The 13740-nt window shown below is 43.2% G+C and overlaps 1 protein-coding gene across 1 annotated transcript in view; it reads left to right on the top strand.

The window, feature by feature from the left end:
• The window catches only part of MCHR2 (melanin concentrating hormone receptor 2), a 73218-nt gene that overhangs the window by 23829 nt on the left and 35649 nt on the right, over nucleotides 1-13740 (top strand). The window lies entirely within an intron of this gene.

Here is a 13740-nt window from a genome sequence, read left to right as displayed (position 1 = left end):
TAACAAGAACTTTTGTGCTAGTTGAGGATTCCCCTGCAGCTTTATGTTTGCTTTACTATGATCTAGCAACGTCAAGCAGACTTCTTGGACCTCAGGATCTGGCCCAATTATCAATTATAGTTTTGTGCAACAAGAAAATATCTTTAATCTCCAGATTCTATCAATAGTTTTATAGTGAGACTCTCAACTGCATGATTTCACCACAGAATTGAAAGAGGTTTCATCAGAAGCTGATTTGATCTAAGCACCCGTAATGCAAATTATCATAAACGTGATAGACTAAGGCTAATACATGTCAGCATCAGCAAGATTTAATAAATGAACTCTATCCATACAGAGTGAACTTTAAGGGGGGGGAGAGGGGGCCATTTAGGGATCTGGGGCAAAAATCTGTCTGGGGATTGGTCCTGCTCTGAGCAGGGGGTTGGACTAGATGACCTCCTGAGGTCCCGTCCAACCCTGATATTCTATGATTCATTTCCAATGACACAAAAAGGAATTAGGCACCTAATAGCCTGTTCTGCCTTTGAAAATCTCCCTCTAATGCACTAAGACTACAAGTCTACATTCACAAAGGAGCTTAGGTGTGGTGACTGCATTTTAGGCACCTAGAAAATCACTGGGATTTACAAACCCTGAGTTTGGCATGTGGACTCCCTATACAATGAATGGGGAGAGATAGGTACGTCAGAATGAGATTCACAAAAGCCAACACACTAGGTAGGGAGACACCTAAACTAGCCAATGAGAGATGCCAACATGAAGGGTGTGTCCTAAGTCCTGTCTCTACCACCCTCAGGTGAGTACCCTAGTCACTGGGTGATGGGATATTCTGATGTGGGACTAGCCTCAGTCTCTCCTGTCAAAGCTGTTCTACTATGAATAACTAATGAAAGGCTCATTAGGCCAAAGAGAGAGGTGACTCTGTAGCTCACACAAGATATGGGAGAGCCAGTCCCCCTGCTCCAATGACTTTAAATTATGTAGTTACAGTGGAAGAACTTCAGCAGGAGAGATTGAGGGATGCCCACAACAGAATGTCCCATAGCTCAGGGATTGGAGCACTCTGAGAAATGGCAGTGCCTAGTTCAAATTCATCCTCCCCCCTCAGGCAGAGGGAGGATTTGAACCAGGGGTCTCCCATGGCCCAGGTGAATATCTTATCATTGGGCTAAAAGTTATGAGGGAGGCCCTCTTCCCACCACTGTTTTGTGTAAGTTCACCTATAGTGGCCTGTGACAAGGTGCACTCACCACTGCAGCGCCTCCTGCTGGTTGTTCTGGAGATTAGCTCTGCCCACCAGTGCACCCTCGTCTGCTGATGTCTTGCTGCCATCACTTCTGCTCCAGGACCCACATCACTCCCAGGACCATAATGTCTTCTTCAGGACACAGCATTGCGGATGTGCCACACTCTGCTCAGGAATGTCCTGCAGTCTGATGGTCCAGCCACTTCCACAGTGGTGAGTGGTGGTGAGAGGGGGACTCAAGCCCACCCACTGCTCCAGGTCCTGGCCCAGGGACCTTGTAGATGGCAGCCATGCACTGCGTCCCCTCTAACCTCTTAGTCTACTTCCCCGGTAGCTTCCCCACACCCCCGGCATCTTCTCCACCCTTATCTCAGGGCCTAAACATGCCAGTCTTAGCAGTCATCCAGGAGCTTGGTCTCAATCCCCTGATCCTGCCCAGCGCTGCTATGTCCAGGGTGCTAGCTTTCTTCCTTCTGTAAGGCAGCCCATCCTCCCTCCTCCAGATCTAGGAAACTACTGCCTCTGCTCTGCCCTGCAGCTCTTCTTATATGGGCCTACTCAACCCTGATTAGCTGCTCCTCACAACCCCTCTCCTATTGGCTGCTTTCTGTGCAGCCGCCCCAGGGCTCCATTAATCCTTTATGGACCACTGTGAGGTGAATGCCCCATCACAGGACCTGATCCAATAAGCAAGCTCTGAGCATGCTTACCGGATTGAGTCCCCAAGCAAGGTAGGTGGAGAAAAGCCTGGTCAGGGGCTGCATTGCACATGCACAGAAGCAGAAACATAGGTCTCTAGGGAACTTTGACTGCAAAAATTTAGATGCCAAGTGAGATTAGATGCCTACAGAGTTCAGCAGAAGCTGAGCAGAGGTTCTGTGAAGCCCAGTGGGGCCTGATTCTGGGACTTAGGCACCTAAAATGGCAGTTAAGTGCCTAAGTCCTTTTGTGAATCTAGCCCCAAATGTCTAATGTACTGTAGAAGTTGGCACCAAAAACAGCTCCCGATCTTTGTGGAGAAGACCACAGGAGTTTGTATGGGCTGGAGTAAGGGGAATATGTCTGAAAATGAATGAATGGATATAAAGAAAGAGAATATTCATTGAGCTTTTAAAATTCATAATATAGTCTCTGAAATGTTATAATAAAGGAAAACTAAAAAGGAACAAAGGGTTTTTTTCCCTCTTGAAAGGCCTTTGCCTGGCATGAATAACAAGATGAGGCAGAAGAGAATAGAGACAGACAGTGACGTTAAAAACTCAATGTGGTAATTATTGACATTTAATACGGTAGATACACAAACAGAAGAGATTGTAGCAAATTAATATTTAAAGTTTGGCTCTACCCTGTAGCATGTGAGAGGAGGGATAGCTCAGTGGTTTGAGCAGAGTTATGAGTTTAATCCTTGAGGGGGCCATCTGGGGCAAAATCAGTACTTAGTCCTGCTAGTGAAGGCAGGGAGCTGGACTCTATGACCTTCCAGTTCTATGAGATAGGTATATCTCCATATATTCTTTATTTTTTTTAGGACTATATAAAATGTTCACCTTTTGCTGAAAAGATCTGCTTCCAATATGTGTCAGGTCATATCTTCTTTCTTTACTGAATGCATTTTTTTACTATTTTTTCTTCAGTTAGCATCAAAGAGTCAACTGCTGAAATAGAAGCTGGATTCTGTCCCTGCTATTATGTCATCAACAGGATTATTAACCAAGTTCCAGTTGCAGAATTTTTATTACTAGTGATACAAGATCCAGAAAGAATCCTGTATTTTCAGATTGCAGTTTGAGCTTGCAGGATTGGCAGTTAGAAAATACTTATTTTTACATGCAAATAAAGCTGATTTGATCTGGATCCTATGATGCGATTTTTAAAAGCGCCCCAAAAATGCACTTTGGGCAAAATTCATCCATATGCAGAAGGTCAGCACTAAAGTCCCATTTGAGCCCTACTAAATGGCTCATTGACCTTGTCCTGGCCTTCTAAACATGAGTGGATTTCACCCACAGGGAAGGGAAAGTAGAGCTTCTGTGACGTTATTGACATAAACTGGGACCATATAGATCATTGTTGCAACCAAAGTCCTGTAGTGGCACCCAAATCTTGTATAAAGGGGGTCAAATGGGGTGTCTAGGACAAGGTTATGGTTTACTGGTTATGATTATGCTGTCTATATGTGTGTATCAGTTTTGTAGTCGAAGTTATGAATATTGGCTCTATACTGTCTGTATGGCAAACTTATGCTATGCTTCTGGGTGACATCCCAGACAAGCTGAGATTAGCTCTGCCTAGCCTGCTTGATGGCCCATTAAGGACCATCAGCTATACAATGGACCCATTGAGAGAAGGCAGATACGCCTTGTACCTCAGCAAAGTATGCAGGGACTGGCCCATGTGACTCCAGACTCCATGTTGCTGTAATTTAAGAACAAAGAGGTGTTCTTACACCTGGAAAAGACTATATAAGGCTGATGCCTGATCTCCATCTTGTCTTCAATCCTGCTTCTTACCTCTGGAGGAACTTTGCTACAAGCTGAAGCTGTGAACAAAGGACTGAGGACCCATCCCAGCGGGGGATGTATTCCAGAGACTTGATTTGAACCTGCAGTTTATTCCATCACTGCTGCAAGCCTGAACCAAGAACTTTGCCATTACTGTATGTAATTGATTCCATTTAACCAATTCTAACTCTCATCTCTATCTTTTTCCTTTTATGAATAAACCTTTAGATTTTAGATTCTAAAGGATTGGCAATAGCGTGATTTGTGGGTAAGGTCTGACTTGTACATTGACCTGGGTCTGGGGCTTGGTCCTTTGGGATCAGGAGAACCTTTTTCTTTTACGGGGGTATTGGTTTTTATAACTATTTGTCCCCATAACGTGTGGCACTGGTGGTAATACTGGGAAACTGGAGTGTCTAAGGAGATTGCTTGTGAGACTTGCGGTTAGCCAGTGGGGGAGACCGAAGTCTTAGTCTGGCTGGTTTGGTTTGCCTTAGAGGTGGAAAAACCCCAGCCTTGGGTTGTAACTGCCCTATTTGAGCAATTTGTCCTGAGTTGGCACTCTCAGTTGGGTTCCGCCAGAACCGCATTGTCACAGTGGCGTAGTCGTGCTTGGATCCACAGAACCAGGTCAATTAAGCTTTGGGTCAGAACCCCACGCTATCCAAATTTGAATTTTGGGATTGAGAGTTTTGTTGGTTAAAGAGCTGCTGCAATGGCTGAGCAAAGAGCATATGAGGGACTTGGGAAAAAAGCCCTGGAAAATTTGTGTTCAGAAAAGAGGATAAGCTTTAGAAAGAAAGCTACAAAGGAAGAATTGAGAAATCTGCTAATAGCCAGTGATCAGGGGGCAAGAGCACAGCCCTTACCTGAGGCTGCAGAAGATGCAGAAAAAATTAGGATGCAAAGGGTGACAAGTAAACTGCAATTTGAGCATGAACAGAAGCTAGCAGATCTTCGATTGCTGGAGAAGCAAAAAATAGCAGAGTTAGAAAGAGAGAGAGAGAAAGAGGCTGCTGAGAGAGAGAAAGAAGCTGATCAAAGAAAGAAGGAGGCTGATGAGAGAGAAGAGAGAGCTCGTAAGGGACGTCTAGAGCTGCTCGCTGCTGAGCAGGAGACTCACAGGATGGAACAGGAGACTTACAGGATGGAACAGGAGACGGCCAGACTTCAGCTCCAAGTAATGGAAGAGCGGAGAAAGTCATCCCCACCTGGTACTCCACTTCCCCCCCACCATGAGAAAAACTGGGAAAGGATGTGTCCCATTTACAATGATACTGAGGATATAGAGGAGTTTTTGTCTACCTTTGAACGCCTCTGCAATCTGTACCAGATCCCTGAGGGTCAGCGAATGCCTGTCCTGCTAACCAGACTGACTGGAAAAGCCAGGGAGGTGTTTAATGACTTGGGGGAACAAGAAGCATTAAATTATGAGCGGTTTAAGGATTCTGTGTTAAGGCGATTCAAGGTTACTCCTGAATCTTACAGAGTTAAGTTTAGAGAGTTTAAAATGCCTAAGGATTGTACTTTTGTAGAATGTGCTCATAAGTTGATGGGTTTTGTTAAAAAGTGGGTTATGGGAGCCAAGGTTCATGGGAGTTTTGAAAAACTGCTGGATTTAATAACTTTGGAACAGTTCTTAGACATTGTGCCTGACAATGTGAGAGCAGCTGTGTGTGACAGGGACCCTGAGTCAGTCCTACGGGCGGCAGAGATTGCGGATGCCCATACCCAAAACAGGGCTCGAGAAGGGTGTAAAACCCCGGGGAAAACTGATCACCATTCTCCCCAGTTCAAGAGGAGGGAAGGATTTAAAAATAAACCTGACTCTTCTAAAGGAGTTCAAGGGGGCCCGGAGGGTAGGAACTCACATCCCCAGCAGGTTACATGCTATCGCTGTGGTAGGCTGGGCCACATGAGACCAGACTGCCCGACACTGAAGGGCAGCCCAAAACCAGCAACCCCAAATGCCACGGCCAATGCTAACCCTGTTGTTGTAAACTCACAGGCAAGCCACACAGAGCCCAGCATTGGTGCCCTGTGTGCAAATGCTGTTTCTGTTGTCTCTGAAGGATTTGACCTTAAAACTCACATTAAAGCTAAATATGGGGGAAATAATGCAGAGTTTATTAGCAGTGCAGAAGTGAATGGAGTGAGGTGTATGGCATGGAGGGACACCGCAGCAGATATTACTCTGGTTAAAGCAAGTCTTGTCAGGAAGGAAGATTATTTGCCAGGTGAAGATGTAACTGTTGTAGCCTTATCTAAGTATTTTGTCAGGGTGCCTTTGGCTAAAATCCACCTGAAATGGAAGGGATTGGAGGGCACCATGGTTGTGGGAGTAAAAGACATAATCCCTAAGGATATTATGATTGGAAATGATATTAAAGCTATGGTCAGTCAAGTTAATACAAACCAGGCACAAGAGAGGATTGATCCTAAGGTTGTGCCTATGGAGGGTTTCTCCAAAAGTTTGTCTTTGGAAAGTAGCTGTTCGGCTGTGAATGAAGTTTCTGAATGTCTATCTAATGTCTCAGAAGTAAATCTGGAATTAGATCAAGCGAAGGGAGAGGAGAACCAGGAGATTTTGGATGAGCCTAGGCAGTCTTGTGAGCTGATGGCTTTATCTAGTCAGCAGTTTGGGAAGGCAAGGAGAGTGGAAGATGAGTGTCCCTATACCTTATCTGTTTCCTGTGCGAAGAATAGTGACAGTGAAGGAAATGTGCCTGTGTCTGTCAGGGGTATTGACTTGCCTATGGAGGAAGCTACCCCAGTCTCCAAGCAGTTGTCTGTGAACAGCCCGGGGTGCTGGGACAAGGGAAATGAAATCCCAAACAGTATGTCTAGTAAAGGAAAATGCGTCTCCAACTCTTTTTTGTCTGTGGAGCAGACAGAAGGTGCCTTTCGGCCTGTGATGGTTGAGAGTAATTTAGTTGTCTCAGAGTTGGTTCTGGATTCAACTAAAGCCCAGGAAGGGAATGGTCCTAAGTTTGCATCTGCTGGGGAGAATGGCCCCGTAACTAGGTTGCATCCAGTTAGTGGCTTAGCAAAATCCCAGAGACCAAACAATTCTGGTGCTTGTATTTTGCCTGTTGCTCATGTGTGGTTGGAGAAGGGTGTAACAACTCTGTCTGATCAGGGTGATACCCTAGCCAGGGCACAAGGAGAGCAGAAAGGTAATTTGGTTGTGTTACCTACCGACAGTTTAACAACTTGTAGCAAAAAGGAAAAAATTCCTAAGCTTGTGTGTGGCAAAGAGAAGGGAAATATTTCTAACCTTTTATCTAGGAAGTCTATGGGTTCGCCTGAAAGGGGATTGTGTAGAGATCTGCCTGATGGGCCAAAGGTGATCCTGAATGTAAGTAAGACCCAGACAGAGTCTGTTGTTGCTCAGGAAAGTGTGCCTTTAGAGCAAGCCCTAGGTGAAGAGGGTAAGGGCAGAATTTCTGTGAGGGGTGAATTGCTGCTTAGAAAAGCTCCTGGAGAAAGGAATCCTCATGGTACTCGGTGCAAGCAGTTCCCTGCAATTGAAGGGTGTGAGAGTGATTTAATCAAGGAAGTTTCAGTTCCTAGCAGCCAAAAATTGTCTGTTGTGAAGGGATCCACTAACTTTCCTTGTAAAAGATCCAGTGTGGGTAGCTTTGAGAAGGTCTCAGAGGAAGTAAAAGTTGTTAAGGAATTGAGGCATCCCTATAACCAAGTGGCTGTGTGGGGCCAACTTGTTGGGGAGGCAATGGTGTTGGAACAGGAATGTCTCCTTTCTGATTCTTTAAATGAGCAGTTTGTGCTTCAGGGTTTGAGGACAGATTTGGTTACTGATGTGTCAGAGCAGAGCAGTTTTATGGCTAAATGCTTGAGGATGCGGGGGAGAGGAAGCAAACTCTCACCCGCAGACTCTTTGGATTTGTGTGGTATCTCTTTAAGACAGAGTCCAGCCTTGGAGATGATAGCAGTTACGAATATGAAAACTGGTGGACTGGCTCTGGTCTGGGGTAGTGCAAATTACTTGCCTGGCTGGGAAAGGAAGGACTTGCTAATAGCTGTTAGCAAAGAGGGCCCACCCCATCAGCCAGTGAATTCTGTTAAGCAAGAGAAATCAGGGTTTGATCCTGCAGGACAAGGAGGAAAGAGAAAACTGAATTTTGCAAAGGGAAGCCGCAGGTTAACCCTAAAATGCCCAAACTCCAATGGTATTGAGCCAAAGGGGTGGCATGACAAACATGACTGTAGATGGACACTTGCAATGAACTTGTTGTTATTGCTAGATTTTGTAATTAATGTGTTGCTATTGCCACAAACTGTAAAAATATACAATGTGCCTAATCTTTTGGAGAATTCCTTGAACATGTTAAAAGGAATACATGAAAACACACGTTATGTTAAAAGGCCTTGTTACACTGGGGTTTCACAGGCAATGCATATAAACAATATGGGAACTTTTCACAGGGGAAAGGACAGTCCAGACCTAATGTGCTGTATGAAAAGGAAGACTGAGGCACACTACCATATTGCTTTCATGGCTAAATGCCAAGATTCCTGGACTATGAAGAACATTAATATCTGCATTTATTCGATGTTAATTGGGTTCCAAACATTGGCCCGAGCTTGTATGGATAAAGTAGCAGTTTTCTTTAGCTCTTGGCAAGATCACATGACACATACAGGAACCATGCTGCCAGAGCAGATCCAATTCACTATTGTTCTAACTAAGTGTTACCTTGAGTTTGTAAAGAGGTTCAATCATGTGGTTGAACATGATTTTGATAAACCATTTCTGTTATGCACTGGTATGGCTTCTAACCCAATACTAGCTGTAGTGGGACAGAACCCAGGATGGGGAGCTCTTGGGATGCAGTCAGTGATGTTTGTGTCATCCCTTCCTGCATCAATTTTGCATTGGGGGTGTGACGTTATTGACATAAACTGGGACCATATAGATCATTGTTGCAACCAAAGTCCTGTAGTGGCACCCAAATCTTGTATAAAGGGGGTCAAATGGGGTGTCTAGGACAAGGTTATGGTTTACTGGTTATGATTATGCTGTCTATATGTGTGTATCAGTTTTGTAGTCGAAGTTATGAATATTGGCTCTATACTGTCTGTATGGCAAACTTATGCTATGCTTCTGGGTGACATCCCAGACAAGCTGAGATTAGCTCTGCCTAGCCTGCTTGATGGCCCATTAAGGACCATCAGCTATACAATGGACCCATTGAGAGAAGGCAGATACGCCTTGTACCTCAGCAAAGTATGCAGGGACTGGCCCATGTGACTCCAGACTCCATGTTGCTGTAATTTAAGAACAAAGAGGTGTTCTTACACCTGGAAAAGACTATATAAGGCTGATGCCTGATCTCCATCTTGTCTTCAATCCTGCTTCTTACCTCTGGAGGAACTTTGCTACAAGCTGAAGCTGTGAACAAAGGACTGAGGACCCATCCCAGCGGGGGATGTATTCCAGAGACTTGATTTGAACCTGCAGTTTATTCCATCACTGCTGCAAGCCTGAACCAAGAACTTTGCCATTACTGTATGTAATTGATTCCATTTAACCAATTCTAACTCTCATCTCTATCTTTTTCCTTTTATGAATAAACCTTTAGATTTTAGATTCTAAAGGATTGGCAATAGCGTGATTTGTGGGTAAGGTCTGACTTGTACATTGACCTGGGTCTGGGGCTTGGTCCTTTGGGATCAGGAGAACCTTTTTCTTTTACGGGGGTATTGGTTTTTATAACTATTTGTCCCCATAACGTGTGGCACTGGTGGTAATACTGGGAAACTGGAGTGTCTAAGGAGATTGCTTGTGAGACTTGCGGTTAGCCAGTGGGGGAGACCGAAGTCTTAGTCTGGCTGGTTTGGTTTGCCTTAGAGGTGGAAAAACCCCAGCCTTGGGTTGTAACTGCCCTATTTGAGCAATTTGTCCTGAGTTGGCACTCTCAGTTGGGTTCCGCCAGAACCGCATTGTCACAGCTTCTCTATACCCAAGTCCAAAGAAGCAATACAGAACATGCTAAGAAAGGTTGAGAAGGGAGGAAGGGCAAAATTATGCAAATGGCACTTCGGGTGTGCGAAGTGTGATCCTGGACTGTTTTGCTGTATGTTCTCTGCTCAGATGGAAGAGAAATGTGCACAATTCCTCTGCACCAAAAAAGAACTGGAAATTATAGTTGGTTTTTCCTGTTTCTCCCTTAGATTGATTTCAGAAACAGAAGCAATAATCATGTTGGAGGTTTAGAATTCCTCATACATTGCATCAATATTGGAACCATTAGGTATCTATAAATGATGTTTTCTGGTTTGACTGAGATTCAGTTAATTTTGTTCTGTAACCAGTCCCTGGAGAGATTTCCTTGTGTGTTTTTGTATGCAATGATGTAGATCATCTGTCTGGTCTTTAAGCTAAGAGGAGCCACTGATTGGGAGCAAATCCTTTTGAGATTCAGAACATCTGCTGAGATCTCAAGGTGCTAGTTAGTGCAGGAGCTTGGACTGGAATAGGATGAATTATGATTTGTGACAGCACACAGTGCACTTCCCAGGTCCCCCAAAGTTGTTATTGAAATGATAATTAGTGTGTGAATTATTGCAACATCAGTTCAAAGTACTATTTAACACTCCTTTTTTGTAAGAGAATTGGGATCAGTCTTTCAAATCCTTTCCTGATTAGTGTGACTGGGAGGAAGAGTGTTAGCTAGAAGACTGAACTAGCTAGAGAAATGACACATTTACAGAATCTATAGAACTGAAATCTTGATTATTTAAGTTATCTCTCATCTATATGGATGTGTCAGTTATTGAACAGCAAATTGCCCATATGGCTTATCATGGCTTGGGGAGAAAGCTCTGATTGCCAATATAATTTCTGTGGCCTTAGCAATTGCTGAAAGAGTTTTAAACTCAATAGAGGAAAAGGAAACATAACTGAAAAGAGAGAAAGAGGGTTTGCAATCAAGTCTATAGGCTGCATTTTTGATGGTGTTTCATTGATATCATAATGCTACTATATAAATCCACAGTACCCACACATCTTGAATACTACATTCAGTTCTGGTCACCCCATGTCAAAAATGATATATTAGAATTGGAAAAGGTGCAGACAGAGGCAACAAAAATTATTAGGGGTATGGAACAACTTCTGTATGAGGAGAGATTAAAAAGATTGGAACTGTACAGCTTAGAGAAGAGATGACTAAAGGAGGACATAATAGAGGCTGATATAATCATGAATATTATGGAGAAAATGAATAAGGAAGTGTTATTTAGCCCTTCACATAACACAAGAATTAGAGATCAACCAATGAAATTAATAGGCAGTAGGTTTTAAACAAATTAATAGGCAGTAGGTTTTAAACAAACAAAAGGAAATACTTCTTCATACAACGCCCAGTCAACCTCTGGAACTCTTTGCCATGGGATGTTGTGAAGGCCAAACGTATAAGTGGGTTCAAAAAGGAATTAGATAGAATCATAGAACCATAGGGTTAAAATGGACTGCAAGAGTCATCTAATCTAACCACCTACCAAAATGCAGGATTTGTTCCTAGAGGATAGGTCCATCAATGGCTATTAACTAAGATGATCAGGGACACAGTCCAATGCTGCAGGTGTCCCTAAACCGCCAACCACCAGAAGCTGGGACTGAATGATAGGGGATGGATCACTCGATTGCCTTATTCTGTTCATTCCCTTTGAAGTATCTGGCATTGGGAACTATCAGAAGACAGGATCCTGGGCTATATGGACCACTGGTCTGACCCAGTATGGCCGTTCTTATGCTCTTATGATAGGGGTAGAAATGGTGGTGTTGACGGATTATAAACAAAATTTCTTAAATAAAATATAGGTAAACTGTAACCAATACATTGGTATTAAAATTATTTAGGTAATAACGTGTATCAAATGGGTCTCCACTTCAGTATTGTGGTAGCTCTGACAAACTACAGGAATTTTCAGTATCTAGAGAGAGCTGTGCAAAATTCAGCATGCAAATAAGCTCGCTCCCCCATCCTTTGCACCCTCCCATCCTGTCTCTAATTAAATATGCATAGATCCTTGTACCTTGCACATACAGCATGGAAGAAAGCATGTCATCTCTCCCACAACAATTACTGTGGTCTCAGTATGGGGGGTGTTCTTTGTCTTACACTCGGTCCCAGGCTTCAACCCTCTCTGACAATTCTATGTTGGCACTAACAGCGGGGGGAGCCAAACAGAAACAGAGACACGTTTTCAAAACATCCAGAGAAAATATTTGCACTTGAAAGGTTCACATCTTTTATTGTCATGTATTCAAGAACGTGTCTCTTGCTCTTCAGTTACACTGCCTTTAACAGTACTTCAGTTGCCTTGGGATGCTTGCTATACATTCTTTGTTGATTATCGTAACATAAAATTTGACAGAGTAGAGAATTTGAGCTTCCAAATGTAAGTTCAGAAATGCCTGGCAGGATCTCTCCTGTTATTATGCATGAAGCAGTGCACAAAAGCCCTACAACAAGGAAAAAGTGAATTTCACCGTTCTGGTAAACATATTTACATGCAACATACAAAAGCTTTATTTTATCTGGAAAGTCTGAGTTTTTAAACATAATAGCACCACTGGATGCCTGAAGAGCAACAGGGGGTTTTCTGGAGATCTTCTAGGCTCTTTCAACATAGACAAGGTTATAGGCTGTTTGTCTATAAACATGGGAGGAAAGAACAAACAAACACAAACAAGCATCTCCACATGCTCCAATTATCAGTGCCAGCAAACAAACATTATAGCTTTGTACCTCTGTTTTTTCCACATCACAGCCAGATGAGGTAGAAGCATACTTCATTACTTATTAGAGTTGTGTGAAACAACCATTTATATCGAGCTGGCTCCATTGAGCTAATTTGTGTCTTTAGAAATACTCTTATTTCATACATTCTAGGACGTGGTGGTTGCAGTACAAATAATAAGAAACTTGGGACACTGTTTGTGTGGTTGTTATTAATATTATTTGTGAAGTGCCAATAGTGTGGTCAGTGTGCTGAATGTGGTATGCACAAGTGGGAATGGAATTTTCTTGCCTGCAGATCTGCCTTCTTACTTTTTGTGTCTTTCAGTGAGATTGACAAATAAGCCTCTACCCTCTTCTGGAAAGTAGACTGAAAAAGAATACTATAGGCACCCACTGCTTTCAGAAAACCTTTTGAGACTGTATTGGGTTGCCTGCTCTTTGTTGGGGAGAAGATAAATACTCAGAATATGACCCTGATGCTACAAAGCACTTTAACACATGCTTAACTTTAAGCAATCCAAGAAACCCAGTGGGACTGTTCTCGCCAGCTGCGGTCAGTGGGTCTATTGTTTACATGCACACGCCCGCACACCCCTCTCTCACACATACACTCTCCCCCCAACCCACAACTGAGGGCTGTGCTGAGCTAGGAACTTAATTTTTGTAAAGGACCGGATCCTCATCCTCCATTGAGGAGTTCACTAACTTACACCACCTGAGGCTCTAACCCACTGTCTGCAGATATCATTGAACACACAAAAGCTGTGCTATAGGAACCTAATTACATTTGCAAAGTCAAGTACTCACAAGTTAGAAAATGCCAGAATTAAGGCTGCCTGTGCAACCTTAATTCAGCCCCTTTATGCATATGAATTATGATACAGTCTTTAATTACATGATCACACACAATTTTTTCCACACAACCCCTGCCTCCTTCCATGAATAGGATGGACAGTACTCCCTGAATGAGCAGCTCTTCAATATTTTGTTTTCTCTGGATTGTTCAGTGCATGGCCCCAGGGCTTTCTTTACTGCACACTATTCAAACCCTGATCCAAAGACAGAATTATTAATTTCCTCATGGGCTTTTATTATTAGTTATTATTTGTATTATCATAGCCATAGAGCCCCACTCATGAACTGGGACTCCATTGTGTTAGGTACTGTACTCATCACTATAATATCTGAGTGCCTCACAAACATTAATTATTATTTTTTC

The sequence above is a fragment of the Chrysemys picta genome, chromosome 3, assembly GCF_011386835.1.
Source record: "Chrysemys picta bellii isolate R12L10 chromosome 3, ASM1138683v2, whole genome shotgun sequence".
In the NCBI taxonomy this organism is placed as follows: domain Eukaryota; kingdom Metazoa; phylum Chordata; order Testudines; family Emydidae; genus Chrysemys; species Chrysemys picta.
Note: the sequence above shows the minus strand (reverse complement) of the source record. Positions and strands in the feature narration are given on the sequence as shown.